Raw genomic sequence first — 15,613 nt, 5'->3', positions numbered from 1 at the left:
GAGTGCTCCACAATCTGGGGAGGCAGCTGCACCTCTCCTGGAAGAACCTGTGGTTGCCAAGTCCTTCGGACTCCCCACCAGCTTTCAACCAGGTGGAGTTTGAACTGAGGAGGGGCTGAAGCCTCCCGCACCAGCAGGGCCTCCACCCCCACCTGTTTGTCAAACCTCCGATCCTCCGTATATGGGGCTGACGGCTCCACTACATCCTTCACCTGCACCACGGCACCTGGCAGCCTGTGCTCTCGTGCTGCTGCTTCTTGTGCCACTGCTCCTCTGGCCACTGCTCCTTCTCGTGCTACCATGACGTCCTTTACCATTTACACAGCACCTTGTAGTGACACCATTTCAGTCACCAACAAATCTTTTACCTCCTCAATGGTACCTCACAGCTCACTTTCTCATGCTGCCTCTTCTCATGCTTCCTGCAGGAGGGTGTCTTTCTCCCTTACAGCATTTCTCAATATTGTGAGAATAAAACTCCCCACAATTCCTGCAGCCTCATGGGCACACTGTTTCTCAAAGGAATTCCGTATTTTGCACAGGGTCAACTTTACTGCCTCATGTGTTGTCTCCACCCCTACCCAGTCTTGGGGTGGAGCCCAGTCCTCTAGGAGGCAAGTCATGTTGGACCACATGTCCACTGGGGGACACCTGAAGGTCTCCCTGTGCATAGGTGCAGCCTGCTGAAACACTCTTCCCATGAGGGGAGCCTCCTCTTTTTTTTAAAACAATAGTGTTTTATTTTTTCATTTAAATATAGCTGACATACAATATTATATAGTTTCAGGTGTACAACACAGTGTTTTGACCATTATACATATTACGAGATGCTCACCAGTCAGTGTAGTTACCATCTGTCAACATGCAAAGTTATTATAATATTATTGGCTATATTCCTTGTGCTCTACTTTTTTTTTTGGTATCATTAATATACAGTTACATGAGCAATGTTATGGTTACTAGACTGAGGGGAGCCTGTTCTTTTTCTTGGTCAAAAATGACTCCTGCCAACTATCGCCAGTTGTCTTGCCAATGGGTTTCAGCCCCAGGCAAATTCACTGGTTTCAATGAGACCAAAGAATGACAATGTAATGTTCTTGAGGTGAAAGGGTTTATACCCAACTTATTCCCATGGTGGCAGGTAAACCGCAAGAATGCTGTCCACTCAGAGCAAGTCTGCGTGCAGCAAACAGTCTCTGCTTTGGGGGCCTCTCTGCTCCTGAGGCAGAGACAAAAGAGGATTACAGACCTGCAGACTGTTGGCTGCAGATGTGATTTTAGTGCTCATCCTATTGCTGGGAGAACAAGCTGGGTAATAAACCCTTTCACCCCAAGAACATTCAATTGTCATTCCTTGGTCTCACTGAATCCATAGTGAACTTGCCTGGGACTGAAACCCATTGGCAAGATACACTAAATGCCACTTTTATGTTCTTTTTTGGGGGAGGGTGATGGTAATGTTTTTAAATATATATTTAGGCTCACTGATCCTTTCCTTGGCTGTGCTGGTTCTACTGATGAGTCCATCAAAGCATTCATTTCTGTTACCGTTTTTCATTTTCTAGTATTTCCATTTGATTTTTTTCTTATAGTTTCCATCTCTCTGTAGAAATTACCCATCTGACCATACATTACTCATTTTTCCTCTAGAACTTTTAATACATTAAGCCTAGTCATTTAAAATTCTCTCATAATCAACTATATATCATCTTTAAGTTTGTTTCTCTTGATTGCTTGGTCTTTTGACAGTGGGATTTTTTCCCCTCGCTTCTTTGTATGCCTCTGTGGAGAAAGTGAAGGTTCCTATCTCATCTGGCCCTGGTTGGCTGGCTGTGTGTAGGCAATACATTGTTAGTGACTCCATATAAAGAGCTCTGCCCGGTGCTCTGGGCTGCATGGCTGCACAGCCACAGGAGAGCAGAGGCTGGAGCAGTGGCAGCGCCGAGAACAGAGACTGGAGACAGCTGCAGGGACAGAGAGGCCCAGAGGTAGAGACCGGCTTGCTGCATGCAGACTCGCTCTAAGGTGGATGGGATTCTAGTGATTGACCTGCCACCATGGGAATAAAGTTGTGTATAAACCCTTTCACCCCAAGAATGTTCCACTCTCATTTTTTCAGTCTCATTGAATCCACAATGAACTTGTCAGGGACTGAAACCCATTGGCAAGACAGCCTAATCATTTTTGTTGAAGGACATTTTGTGTAAGGCAATAGAGACAAAGGTATATGTTTTTATGCCTGGAAATTGACACACATTTTCTTTTGCTAGCCTTTTAGTGTGGAGGCTGAGTCAGTCCAGTCAGGCATTGAGCCAAATTTGGATTTTATTGTTTCTATAGTTATCCTCAACACACCACAGATTTCAAATTTCTCTAGTGTTATCATGTGTTTTCCAGTTAATTTTTCTCAATATAGTATATATTATACACTCATACTATACAATATAGTATAGTATACACTCATATTTAAGTCTTTTTTTATGCTTAGGATTAAAAAGATGGTCTCTTCCATGCTCTTGCTCCTCTCATAGCAGTAGACTGCTTTTACTTGTTACTGAATGCTTATTACCCTGGTGGTAGAAAGTGCAGGGGAGAGGTGAAATCTTTGCTGTCCTAATTCGGCCTCACAGGCAGGGACTGTGTCAGCACAGGACCTTCTCAATGATCCTTTCCTCCCCTCAGTGACAGGGCATCTCTAAGGGTCTGGATCCACAATATTTCTTGCCTTTCTCTCAAGATTAGAAGATTTATTTCTATTTCCTTCTTCCAGCTGCAGTGGATCTTCATCAGGACCCAAAAGGTGATGAAGTCTTTTTCCCACAGAAGCTTAGTACTTATATTCCTTAGGAAAGACAGGGGAAAAGGGTTGGGGGATCTTTGGGCTTTTCCTCCCTCGACTACTATTCTTTTCCAGGCTTGCATCAGCAGGATGGCTATGTGGAATCCTCATTCTGCTCCCGACAAACCTTTCTGGTTAGTATTGAACACGTCTGTGGAAGAGAGTGCAAGTTGTTGCAAATCTTTCTTGTGCTCCCAGGGGTTCTGTGTTCTCAAGCTGGCCCATACGAGTCTGGCAATTTGCACAACTTTTAGATATTTTTATTATTTTTACTAGGTCACATAGCATATTATGGTATCTTTCTCAGGTAAGGCATTGCCTACCTCCTCTCTCTTCTTTGATGTGTTTGCCTTTTCTTAGATTTCAGGTCATTTGGTTATCCTGCAATCTCAGCCCTCAGATTAAGAAAAGTTGTGAATTTAATGATTTTCTGTTTTTTTAATTGTTGTAATGGTGGGGGAAATGCTTCTTCCAGCTTTCCATATCCTAAGTAGAAGACTAAATTCCCTAATTTTTAAAAATTGAGACATAATTGACATACAACATTATATTAGGTTTAGGTGTATGACATAATGATTTATGTATACCTTGTGAAATAATGACCATAAGTTTAGCACATTTTGTTAGTTGAAGTATCATATACAATTTTATTTTGGTTTCAAATATATAACACAGTGGTTCAACATTTATCCATATTATGAAATCCTCCCCCCCACTAGTGCAGTTACTATTTGTTAACACAGAAAGATGTTACAGAATCACTGACTATATTCTCTAAGCTGTACTACTATCCCTGTGGCCAACTTATATTATGATTGAGAATTTTTGGTTTAGCACATTTTTAAAAAACTTTGAGTATTACCTTTTCTAATTGAAAATTTAAATAATTCTAAGTTTATGCAGTCATAAGAGAAATAACAGAATCTATGCATACTTTATCCAGTGTATTTTACACTTTATAATTTTATCATATACATAGTTTTGTGTACCCACCACCAAAGTGAAGAAAAAAGAACAGTTCCATAACCATAAAGATCTCTTATGTTGCCCTTTTATAACCATATCCACACCTTGTCCATAATCTCTGGTGACCACTAATCTGTTTTCCATTTACAATTTTTGTTGTTTCAAAACTGTTATATATCTATGAAATTGTACATTTAACCTTTTGGGATTTTTTTTTCACTTAGTTTAACTCCTTAAAAGTTCAATTTACTGCAAGTATCAATAGTTCATTCCTTTTTACTGCTGATTAGTATTCTGTAGTATGCTTGCACTGCAATTTGTTTGACCATTCACCTATTGAATGACATCTGGGTTGTCTATTTAGCTATTTTAGCTATTACAGATAAAGCTGCTATGAACACCTGTGTACAGGTTTTTGCGTGAATGTAAGTTTCATTTCTCTGGGATAAATGCCCAAGAGTGCAATTGCTGTGTCATATGACTTTGCGTATTTTGTTTATAAAAAACTGCCAACCAGTTTCTAGAGTGTCTGTACCATTTTAAATTTCCATCATTAATGTATGAGTTATCCAGTTTCTTGGCAGCCTTGCCAGAATTTTTTGTTCTCATTTAAAAAATTTTTGATATTATTAATGTACAATTACTTGAACAACATTATGGTTACTAGACTCCCCCCATTATCAAGTCCCCCCCACATACCCTATTACAGTCACTGTCCATCAGCGTAGTAAAATGCTACAGAATCATTACTTGGCTTCTCTGTGTATACTGCCTTTCTTGCGTCCCCCCCCCCACTACATTATGTGTGCTAATCATAATGCCCCCTTTTCCCCTTTTCTCTCCCTTCCCACCCATCCTCCCCCATCCCTTTCCCTTTGGTAACTGTTAGTCCATTCTTGGGTTCTGTGAGTCTGCTGCTGTTTTGTTCCTTCAGTTTTTGCTTTGTTCTTATACTACACAGATAAGTGAAATCATTTGATACTTGTCTTTCTCTGCCTGGCTTATTTCACTGAGCATAATACCCTCTAGCTCCATCCATGTTGTTGCAAATGGTAGGATCTGTTTTCTTCTTATGGCTGAATAATATTCCATTGTGTATATGTACCACATCTTTTTTATCCATTCATCTACTGATGGACACTTAGGTTGCTTCCACTTCTTGGCTATTGTAAATAGTGCTGCAATAAACATAGCAGTGCATATGTCTTTTTAAAACTGGGCTGCTGCATTCTTAGGGTAAATTCCTAGAAGTGGAATTCCTGGGTAAAATGTTATTTCTATTTTGAGCATTCTGAGGAACCTCCGTACTGTTTTCCACAATGGTTGAACTAGTTTACATTCCCACCAGCAGTGTAGGAGGGTTCCCCTTTCTCCACATCTTTGCCAACATTTGTCGTTGTTTGTCTTTTGGATGGTGGCTATCCTAACTGGTAAGAGGTGACATCTCATTGTGGTTTTAATTTGCATTTCTCTGATTAGTGATGTGAAGCATCTTTTCATGTGCCTGTTGGCCATCTGAATTTCTTCTTTGGAGAACTGTCTGTTCAGCTCCTCTGCCCATTTTTTAATTGGCTTATTTGCTTTGTGTTTGTTGAGGTGCGTGAGCTCTTTATATAATTTGGATGTCAACCTCTTATTGGATGTCATTTATAAATATATTCTTCCATACTGTAGGATGTCTTTTTGTTCTATTGATGGTATCCTTTGCTGTACAGAAGCTTTTTAGTTTTATATAGTCCCATTTGTTCATTTTTGCTTTTGTTTCCCTTGCCTGGGGAGATATGTTCATAAAGAAGTTGCTCATGTTTATATTCAGAAAATGTTTGCCTATATTTTTTTCTAAGAGTTTTATGGTTTCATGACTTACATTCAGGTCTTTGATCCATTTTGAGTTTACTTTTGTGTACGGGGTTAGACAATAATCCAGTTTCATTCTCTTACATGTAGCTGTCCAGTTTGCATTGTCATTATTTTTTATTTTAAACCTTCTGACAGGTGTGCAGTGATATGTCATTGTGGTTTAAATTTACATGACTTATCGCTAATGATGCCGAACATGCTTTCATATGTGTATTTGCCTTATGTGTATTCTCTTTGGTGAAATAATGTTTGTCTTTTGCCCATTTTCTAATTAAATAGTTTTTTTACTGTTGAGTTTCAAGAGTTCTTTATATATTCTGCATACTATTTATCAGATATGGGATTTGCAAATAACTTCTCCTATTAATCTGTAGCTTCCCTTTTCACAGAGCAAAGTTTTAAATTTTGATGAGACCCAATTTATCAACTTTTCATTTATATATCATCCCTTTGATACCAAATCTAAATACTCTGCCTAAACATAAAGCCTAAAGGTTATTTGTTTTATTCTTTAAAGTTTTATAGTTTCATATTTTACATTTAAGTTCATGATAGGTTTTGAGTTAATATTTGAATAAAATGTGAGGTTTAGGTTGAGAATTTTTTCCTACAATATCCAATTGCTCCAGCACATTTGATGAAAAGGTTATCCTTCTTCCATGGAATTGCACCTTTGCAATTGAGCATATTCATATGGATCTCTTTCTGAGTTGTTTATTCTGTTCCATTCCATTGATTTATGGGTCTATCTTTTCATTAATACAGTTTCTTGATTATTATAGCTTTATAGTTAAGCTTTAATATCACACAGAAGGATTCCTCTCATTTTTGTTTTGTTATTCTAGTGCCTTTGCCACTCCCTATAATTTTTAGAATAAGCTTGTCTATGCACAAGAAAAGGTTTGCTGGGATTTTGACAGGATGATCATTAAACCAGGTCGTTTTGAGAACTGACACCAACTATGTCGCTTCTCCCAATCCATGAGCACAATATGTCTATTTAGGTTTTATATTTCTTCCATAAGCATTTTGTAATTTTCAGCATAAAGCTCCTGTAGATGTTTTGCTAAGTTTATACCTAAGTATTTTATTTTCTTTGGAGTGATTATGTTACTTTTTTTTACTTTCCATGTGCTTATCAGTATTTAGAGATCAGATTGTTTTTTCTATGTTGGTCTTGTATCCCATAACCTTGTTTACATCACTTACTAGTTATAGGTATTTTTTGTAGATTTCTTGGTATTTTCTATGTAGAAAATCATGCAAAAACTCAGTAGCTATTTCTTAAATTCAGAAACTGCTTAAACATTTGTTTCCCAAAAAAACCATAATCTATCATAAAATTCTGTAGCCATTTTCTTTAAAATTGGAAATAAGAGTGATTCCTGTTGTTTCCATTATTTAATGTTATTTTGGGAAATTACAGGTAATGAAATAAGCAAATGAAAAACACCAAAAATAAAAGTGGAGAGTTTTATTCATTTCCAGTCTCTCTGTTGTTTTTCTTGCTTTAGTATACTGGGTAGAATTTCTAATACTCTGTTGAGAGTAGACATCCATGCCTTATTCTTAAATGTGGGGGAAAGCAGAGTCTTTCACCATTAAGTATAACATTAGGTGTAGATTTTTGTAGATGCTTCTTATCAAATTGAAGTAATTGCCCTATATTACTAACTTGCTTTTTTAAAAAGAAAACACAAATGGGAGTTGGGTTATATAAAGTGCCTTTCCTTTATCAATTGACATGATCATGTTTTCTTCTTCAGCTGTTTGATTTGGATTACACTGATTAATTTCTAAATGTTGAATCAGCCTTGAATACCTAGAATAACTCACACTTAGTCATGTTCTATAATTCTTTTCATACATTGTGGGTTTTGGTTTGCTAGTACTTTGCTGATTTTTATGTCTAAGTTCTTTAGAAATAATGGTCAACAGCTTTTTTTTCTTTTGTACTGTCCTTGGATTTATCAGGGTAATAGTGGCCTTATGAGTTGGGAAGTGTTCCCACTTCCAATTAACAAAAATTACAGAATAGACCAATTTTCTGGAAAAGATTTAGGTATTGTCTTAAATTGGAATTAACCCTTTAGATATTTAGTATAGTTCTCCAGTGAAACCATATGTGCTTGGTGATCTCTTTTTCAGCTTCTAAATTATGGATTAAAATTTTTAAATGATACAGGGCAATTAGATTATTTCATGTTGACTGTTTTGGTGGTTTATGGTTTTTGAGGAACTGGTCCATTTCTTCAAACTTATGAGTGTAAAATTATTTGTAGTATTCCATTTTATCTTTTAAATGATTGTAGGATCTGCAGTGATATTCATTATCTGATCTGCATCTTTGTAGGTGTTGGTGATCTGGATCTTTGTAGCTTTTCTAGAGGTTTATATAAACGTTTTAAAAAATTTCTCCCCCAAGAACGAGCTTTTCGATTTTCTCTTTTCAGTTGCATTTATCTCTGCTCTGGTGCTCCTCTGCATTTGCTTTTTCTGTGTTGTTTAGTTAGGAACTAAGATTGATTTGAGTCATTTCCTTGCTTCTAATACAAGCACTACTAACAAATTTCTTTAATAGCATTCCACTTTGATGTTGTAGTTGTCATTCATTTCTGTGTATTAAAAAACTTCCTAAGATTTCCCCTTTGATACATTCACTATTATTATTATTATTTTGGTATGGTTAATGTACAATTACCTGAACAACATTATGGTTACTAGACTCCCCCCATTTTATAAAGCCTCCCTACATACCCCATTACAGTCACTGTCCATCAGTGTAGTAAGATGCTACAGAATCATTACTTGTCTTCTCTGTATATACTGCTTTCCCCATGTCCCCCCTCCCACTACATTATGTGTGCTAATTGTAATGCCCCCTTTTCCCCTTCTCTCTCCCTTCCCACCCTTCCTCCACATCCTTTGGTAACTGTTAGTCCATTCTTGGGTTCTGTGAGTCTGCTGCTGTTTTGTTCCTTCAGTTTTTGCTTTGTTCTTATACTCCACAGATGAGTGAAATCATTTGATACTTGTCTTTCTCTGCCTGGCTTATTTCACTGAGCATAATACCCTCTAGCTCCATCCATGTTGTTGCAAATGGTAGCTGAAGGGCCCCGACCCATAAGATGGTGAACCCCCTGCTTCTCTTCTGGGTCCTCAGTTCCCGCCTGCGCCACCTGAACCCCAATCACCCCTCGCCCCCCTAATCCCAGCACCTAGCCAATAGCCACCAACCCCGTAAAAGTGACACCACAATCACCCCATGCCCCTTCCTATATAACCCAGCACCTTTCCCTAATAAAGCGGAATTCTCTGGTGAATTGCTGCTGTGTGTCGCTCCTTTCCTTTCACTGGTGCCGAAACCCGGGAGACGGGACACCCCAACTGGGCCCCGTCTTCCCCCGACACCAGCAGCAGCTTGCCCTCGTCCTCTTTTTCCGGCGCTGGCTCCTCACACTCACCACTCCTCTCTGGCCTTTGGGTAAGTTTTCCCCCGGAGTGGGCCGCTCTTACCCGACGAGGAGGGAACTCTCCCCGCCTCAGGCCTTCACGGCTGCGGCGGACCCTCAGGCCCCTCCTCCAACAGCCATAAACGAGGTGACTCCTTTGCGGATGAGAACGCTCCCTCCCCCCCTCCTTCTTCCGTTCCTTCTGCCGAAAATTCCTAGTACTAGGTACCTCGGACTCCGGCACTCTGCCTTCTTAGAGAAGCCTGGGTGACGACCCACACTTCCTAAGAAACCGACTCGTATACGAGTTTCCGCAGACCCCCAAGGATCACCGGGGACGCCCTTTGTCTCCCTGCGGTCTGCTCCCAGTCCGAGGGTCTCCGTTCGTCTTCCCGTTTGTCTCCTTCTCTGTCCTTTAGCCATGGGAGCCTCCTCATCCCTCCCTGAAAGCTCACCTCTTGAATGCCTGCTCAAGCATCTAGCCACCCTCTCCCTGACGCCTGATATAAAACCAAGACATCTCCGTAAATACTGATCCCAAGATTGGCCGACATGCCCCCTAGACAATCACAACCAATGGCCGGCAGGGGGAACTCTTGATCCTAACATCACTCGTGATCTCTTTAACTACTGCCAGCGCCTGAAAAAATGGAAGGAGATTCCCTATACCGAAGCTTTCTGCCTCCTCCTCCCCCCGCCTCCCCACAAGTTCTCCTAGCCTGCAAGCCGTCTCCCCCGCATGAGGCCTCCCGCCCACTCCCTTCCCCCTCCTCTCCTACAACAGCCCCTCCCCCTTCCTCCACCACCATCTCCTCCCCCACCTCACCTCCCTGCAGATCAAGCCTGAGCCTTTCAGCCCCCCTCTAAGTCCCAGGAGCCTCCTCCATATTTGCCCCCATCACCTGTTTCTCCCCCACAGACTGAGCCAGAACCCTTCAGTCCCCCACCGCCGTGGGTCTCCGCTCTCGAGATATCTTCACCTGCTGCTTAATAGCAGGTCTGAAAAATGCAGCTCATAAAGTAGTCGATTTTCAAAAGCTCCAAGACACAATTCAAAAGAGTGAGGAAGCTCCCTCCGAGTTCTTAGACAGACTCACTCAAGCCCTATTACAGTATACCAGCCTGGACCCAGAAACGCCTGACGGGAGACATGTCCTTATGACATACTTCCTAGCTCAAAGCTACCCCGACATTAAAGCTAAACTCAAAAAGTTAGAACAGGGCCCCGCTACCCCACAGACTGAGATCCTAACAGTGGCCTTTAAAGTCTTCCATAACCAGGAGGAGGAGAAAGAACGCCGTAAACAAAAGGCTGATCAAGTCAATTTCCAAATGTTGGCCCAGCTGATAAAACCACAGCCTGGGCGCCCTTCTACAAACAAGCTCCCCCCAGGAGCTTGTTTCAAGTGCGGACAAGAAGGACATTGGTCAAGGGCGTGCCCCTCCCCCAGATCTCCTACCACCCCATGCCCCAGATGCCACAAAAAGGGCCACTGGGGGTCTGATTGCCCAACCACCTGAAGGGGAGGCTGGACGAACAACCCCCATCCTAAGCGCACTGTAGTGGGGCTGGCAGAAGATTGATGGGGCCCGGGGGCTTCTCGTCTGACCATTTCCATCACCAAACAGGAGCCCAGGGTTACTTTAATAGTAGACAGTCTCCCCATCTCCTTCCTCCTAGATACAGGAGCCACCTTCTCAGTCTTGCGAGAATACCGGGGCCCTACCACACCTGCCATTACTCCTATAGTCGGGGTAGGAGGTAAACAGATTTTCCCATTAAACCCCCCCCATTTTATGCACGATCCAAGACAATCCCATACCTTTCTCCCACTCCTTCCTGGTTATGACCCAGTGTCCCATCCCTTTACTAGGATGGGACATCCTTTCTCTCCTCCATGTTTCCATAACTATATCCACTCCCACAGCCCCCAGTACTCCCTTTTTAATGGCCCTCATAGCCGATGACTCCCCTCTACCCAATGAAAGCTCCAGTTCCGCCCTCATACACCCTGTAAATCCCAAAGTTTGGGACATTACAAGCCCCTCCGTGGCTCTATGTCCTCCTGCCTCTATCAAATTATGTGACCCCTCTTAGTATATCTGTCAGGCCCAATACCCCCTAACCACTTCAGCCCTCATAGGCCTTCAACCCATCATTCAAGATCTTTTAAACAAAAATTACCTTAGACCCGTGCACTTCCCGTTTAATACCCCAATATTAGCTGTTAAAAAAACCAACGGATCTTTCCGCCTCGTCCAAGACCTTCGCCTCATCAACATGGCCATTGTCCCTATCCATCCCTTAGTCCCAAATCCATACACCCTTTTATCGCAGATCCCTGCCTCGGCCTCCCACTTCTCAGTCCTAGATCTCAAGGACGCATTTTTTTCTATCCCTCTGGACCCCTCCTCCCAAGATTTTTTCGCCTTCACCTGGATGGACCCATACACAAGACATTCTGAACAACTCACTTGGACAGTTTTGCCACAAGGCTTCCGAGATAGTCCCCATATCTGTGGACAGGTCCTAGCTCAGGACCTCAAACAGTTTCATCATGATCACTCTGAGTCCACCTTATTACAATATGTGGATGATCTTCTACTCTGCAGTCCCTCGTGGGAACAGTCTCATCTTGACACTGCCTCCCTACTTAACCTTCTAGCTTCCAGAGGTTACCGGGTATCCCCTGTCAAAGCTCAAATCTCTTCCCCTTCTGTCACTTACCTCAGATTTCTTCTATCTCAACAAAGAAAGTCCATTACCTTAGACAGAAATCGGCTCCTCTCTGACCTGCCCATTCCCAAAATCAAGACAGAAATCCTTTCCTTTCGAGGCCTGGCTGGGTATTTTAGAGCGTGGATCCCTAACTTCTCCCTGTTGGCAAGACCCCTATACGACCTCAGCAAGGGCCCCCTTGAAGAGCCATTATCCTCCTCACCCGACACTCCTTCATTAAGCTCCGTCAAGCCCTTGTGGAAGCCCCAACTCTCCATCTTCCTGATTTGTTGAAGCCCTTCTCATTATACATTCATGAGAGGTCCAGTCAAGCTCTAGGAGTCCTAAGCCAATATTATGGCCCATCCTTTGCCCCAGTAGCTTATCTTTCCAAGCAGTTAGACTCCACAGTTCGGGGATGGGCCCCGTGCCTACGGGCATTAGCCACTGGACAGCTCTTGCAGAAGGAAGCTCATAAACTGACATTCGGGGCGCCCCTTACCATTCTGTCCCCACATCACCTAAAGGATCTCTTAACCTACAAAAGTTTACAGACTCTCCCACCCTCCAGACTCCTGACCTTACTGTCCTCTTTCCTCCAAAATCCCGTTCACCCCCTTTGCCATCCATACCCGAATCATGACTTTTTCCTCCTTTACTGCTCCCTCTCTCTCTCTCGCTTTTTTCCCTCATTCCTATTGTCTTCCCTGCCACCTCAGCCTCCTTTGTATGGCAATTCAAAGTCAGACAGACTTACACACAGCATCAAACAAAAATTACTGCCCTCATTGCCACATCAGACTGCCCTCTGAAAGGCTGCTCCGAGCCTTTATACCTCCACTTTCCTCCCTCCACCGGTGTTCACTAGCAGCTACCTTTATTCTCCCTACCTCTGCTTCCTCTATGACCAAAAACAAGCCTGTTGCAGGTGATGGCCAGAAACCTACGGGGGATGTCCCTACTGTCTTGTGCCATTCACTACATGGGTAACTCCCAGTACCCACAGTATTACTTCCTCCAACTCATTCTCTTCAATACTAACAAACCCCTTCCTTATCTGGCTTTGGCCCATTGCAGGCCCTATAATAATCATTCTCCTTGCCTGTCTCTTCTTGCCTTGTAAAGTTTATCAAATCCCAAGTTGGTAAAATCTCTAATCAAACTTTCAACCAGCTTTTACTCAGGAACTACCAGCTTTTAGCCACAGAAGATCCCTCACCCTCACGTAACCTCCTCGCCACACGCTGAGATGGACCCCTCTCTCTGCTGGAAACTGTTCCTGGAAACAATGGCCGCAGACGCCTGGCTTCTGGTACGCGTATCCTCTTGGCACCATTAGAATCAACAAGTCCTTGACCTATGGTTACAGGGAACCTTCATTGATTTCCAACCTGAAGAAGTCCACATCTACACATTCTTACTGTGGGGAGTCCTATCAACCTTTCCTCCCAGTGCTCAAGCCCTCACTCCCTTCTCCACCCCCATTCAGCAGGAAGCAGTCAGAGAGAAAGCAACATCCACAACCCCATAGAGGAGAAAGGGCGAAATGAAGGGCCCCCACCCATAAGATGGTGAACCTCCTGCTTCTCTTCCAGGTCCTCGGTTCCTGCCAGCGCCACCTGAAGCCCAATCACCCCTTGCCCCCCTAATCCCAGCACCTAGCCAATAGCCACCAGCCCCATACAAGTGACACCACAATCACCCCATGCCCCTTCCTATATAACCCAGCACCTTTCCCTAATAAAGCGGAATTCTCTGGTGAATTGCTGCTGTGTGTTGCTCCTTTCCTTTCAGTAGGATCTGTTTTCTTCTTATGGCTGAATAATATTCCATTGTGTATATGTACCACATCTTCTTTATCCATTCATCTACTGATGGACACTTAGGTTGCTTCCACATCTTGGCTATTGTAAATAGTGCTGTGGTAAACATAGGAGTGCATATCTCTTTTTCAAACTGGGCTGCTGCACTCTTAGGGTAAATTCCTAGGGGTGGAATTCCCGGGTCAAATGGCATTTCTATTTTGAGTATTTTGAGGAAACTCCATACTGCTTTCCACAATGGTTGAACTGGTTTACATTCCCACAAGCAGTGTAGGAGGGTTCCCATTTCTCCACATCCTTGCCAACATTTGTTGTTGTTTGTCATTTGGATGGTATGAGGTGATATCTCATTGTGGTTTTAATTTGCATTTCTCTGATGATTAGCAATGTGGAGCATCTTTTCATGTGCCTGTTTGCCATCTGAATTTCTTCTTTGGAGAAGTGTCTGTTCAGCTCCTCTGTCCATTTTTTAATTGGTTTATTTGTTTTTTGTTTGTTGAAGTGCATGAGCTCTTTATATAATTTGGATATTAACCCCTTAGCGGATATGTTATTTATGAATATATTGTCCCATACTGTAGGATGTCTTTTTGTTCTACTAATGGTATCCTTTGCTGTACAGAAGACTTTTAGTTTGGCAGTTCCTGTGTGGTAACTTCCAATGAGTTCTAAGCAAGAGTATAAAGGGCATATAAAAGTGTAGGCAAAGGGTCTGTTTGTGTTTATACAGAGGATCAAAGCCTAATTGGGCTACCCCGAAAATGAACTAAGATACGATATGAAAAAGAACTTCCAACATCAGCACTCTCTGGAAGACTCATGCCAGAAGATGATCATCAAAAAACCCCAACAAAGATCCACGCACTGCTACAGCTGTAGATGCACTCATCCCACCAGCTCCTGGACTTGCCATGGGAATGAGGAAGGAGAGATCTAAGCTGGCCTGTGCATACAGTAAAACAACAAATTTGACTGGATCTATACTGTGGGAACTCAATCAAGAATTAGGAGAAGTGCAAATTGTAGCGCTCCAAAATCTTACAACTACAGACTATTTACTGTTAAAAGAACATAAGGGATGTGAACAGTCCCCAGGAATGGGTTGTTTTAATTTGTCTGATTTCTCTCAGACTGTTCAAGTTCAGTTGGACAATATCCACCATATCATAGATAAGTTTTCACAAATGCCTAAGGTGCCTTAATGGTTTTCTTGGTTTCGCTGGAGATGGCTGGTAATTACAGATATGCTTTGGTTATGTAACTATACTCCTATTATGTTAATGTGTGTGTGCAATTTAAGTATAGCTTAAAACCTATACATGCTGAAGTTACTCTACAAGAAGATATGTCAAAGAAATAATCAATCTTCCCATGTTTTCTTCCGCCTGCTACTTCTATAGCTTTTCTTCTTCCTTCCTAATTACAACCCTTAAATAGAATTCGTGCCTCATATCAAATTTACCGAGTATCATAATTCTTCCAAGTGGTAAAGATACCTCAAGACAAATGCTGGGCATAGAAGCTACAGGGCATAAATATGCAAAGAAATAAAAAGCTAACCATTTCAAACAATAAGGCTTCTCTCTCACTTACCAACTTTACATTTCCTGTATGGCCCCGGAAGATGACTGGTTAGCCAGAGACGGGTAAGATTCCTCAAGGGAGGAACAACCTAAGACAGGCACAGTCGCAGGGGGGCCATCAGGTGAGAAATTGGGGATCAACAGAGGTGAGGCTTAGAACCTCACCCCCCCTGTTCTGAGAGAAATCTTCTGCATACGTGGATGCTTTATTGCCCTTGTCTAGCTTGGATTAACACATAGTCTACAGGCACGCACCTGATCATCTACATTTGCTCTCTTACAACACTAAACTATGTTTTCTACCTTTATCTTGTATCTACCTACCACTTCAGCATTTTATTAAAAATAATAATAATAAAGAGAGAAATGTG

The sequence above is a fragment of the Manis pentadactyla genome, chromosome 4, assembly GCF_030020395.1.
Source record: "Manis pentadactyla isolate mManPen7 chromosome 4, mManPen7.hap1, whole genome shotgun sequence".
NCBI classification, from domain to species: Eukaryota; Metazoa; Chordata; class Mammalia; order Pholidota; family Manidae; genus Manis; species Manis pentadactyla.
The sequence above is the reverse complement of the archived record's forward strand: the minus strand, read 5'-3'. Positions refer to the sequence as shown.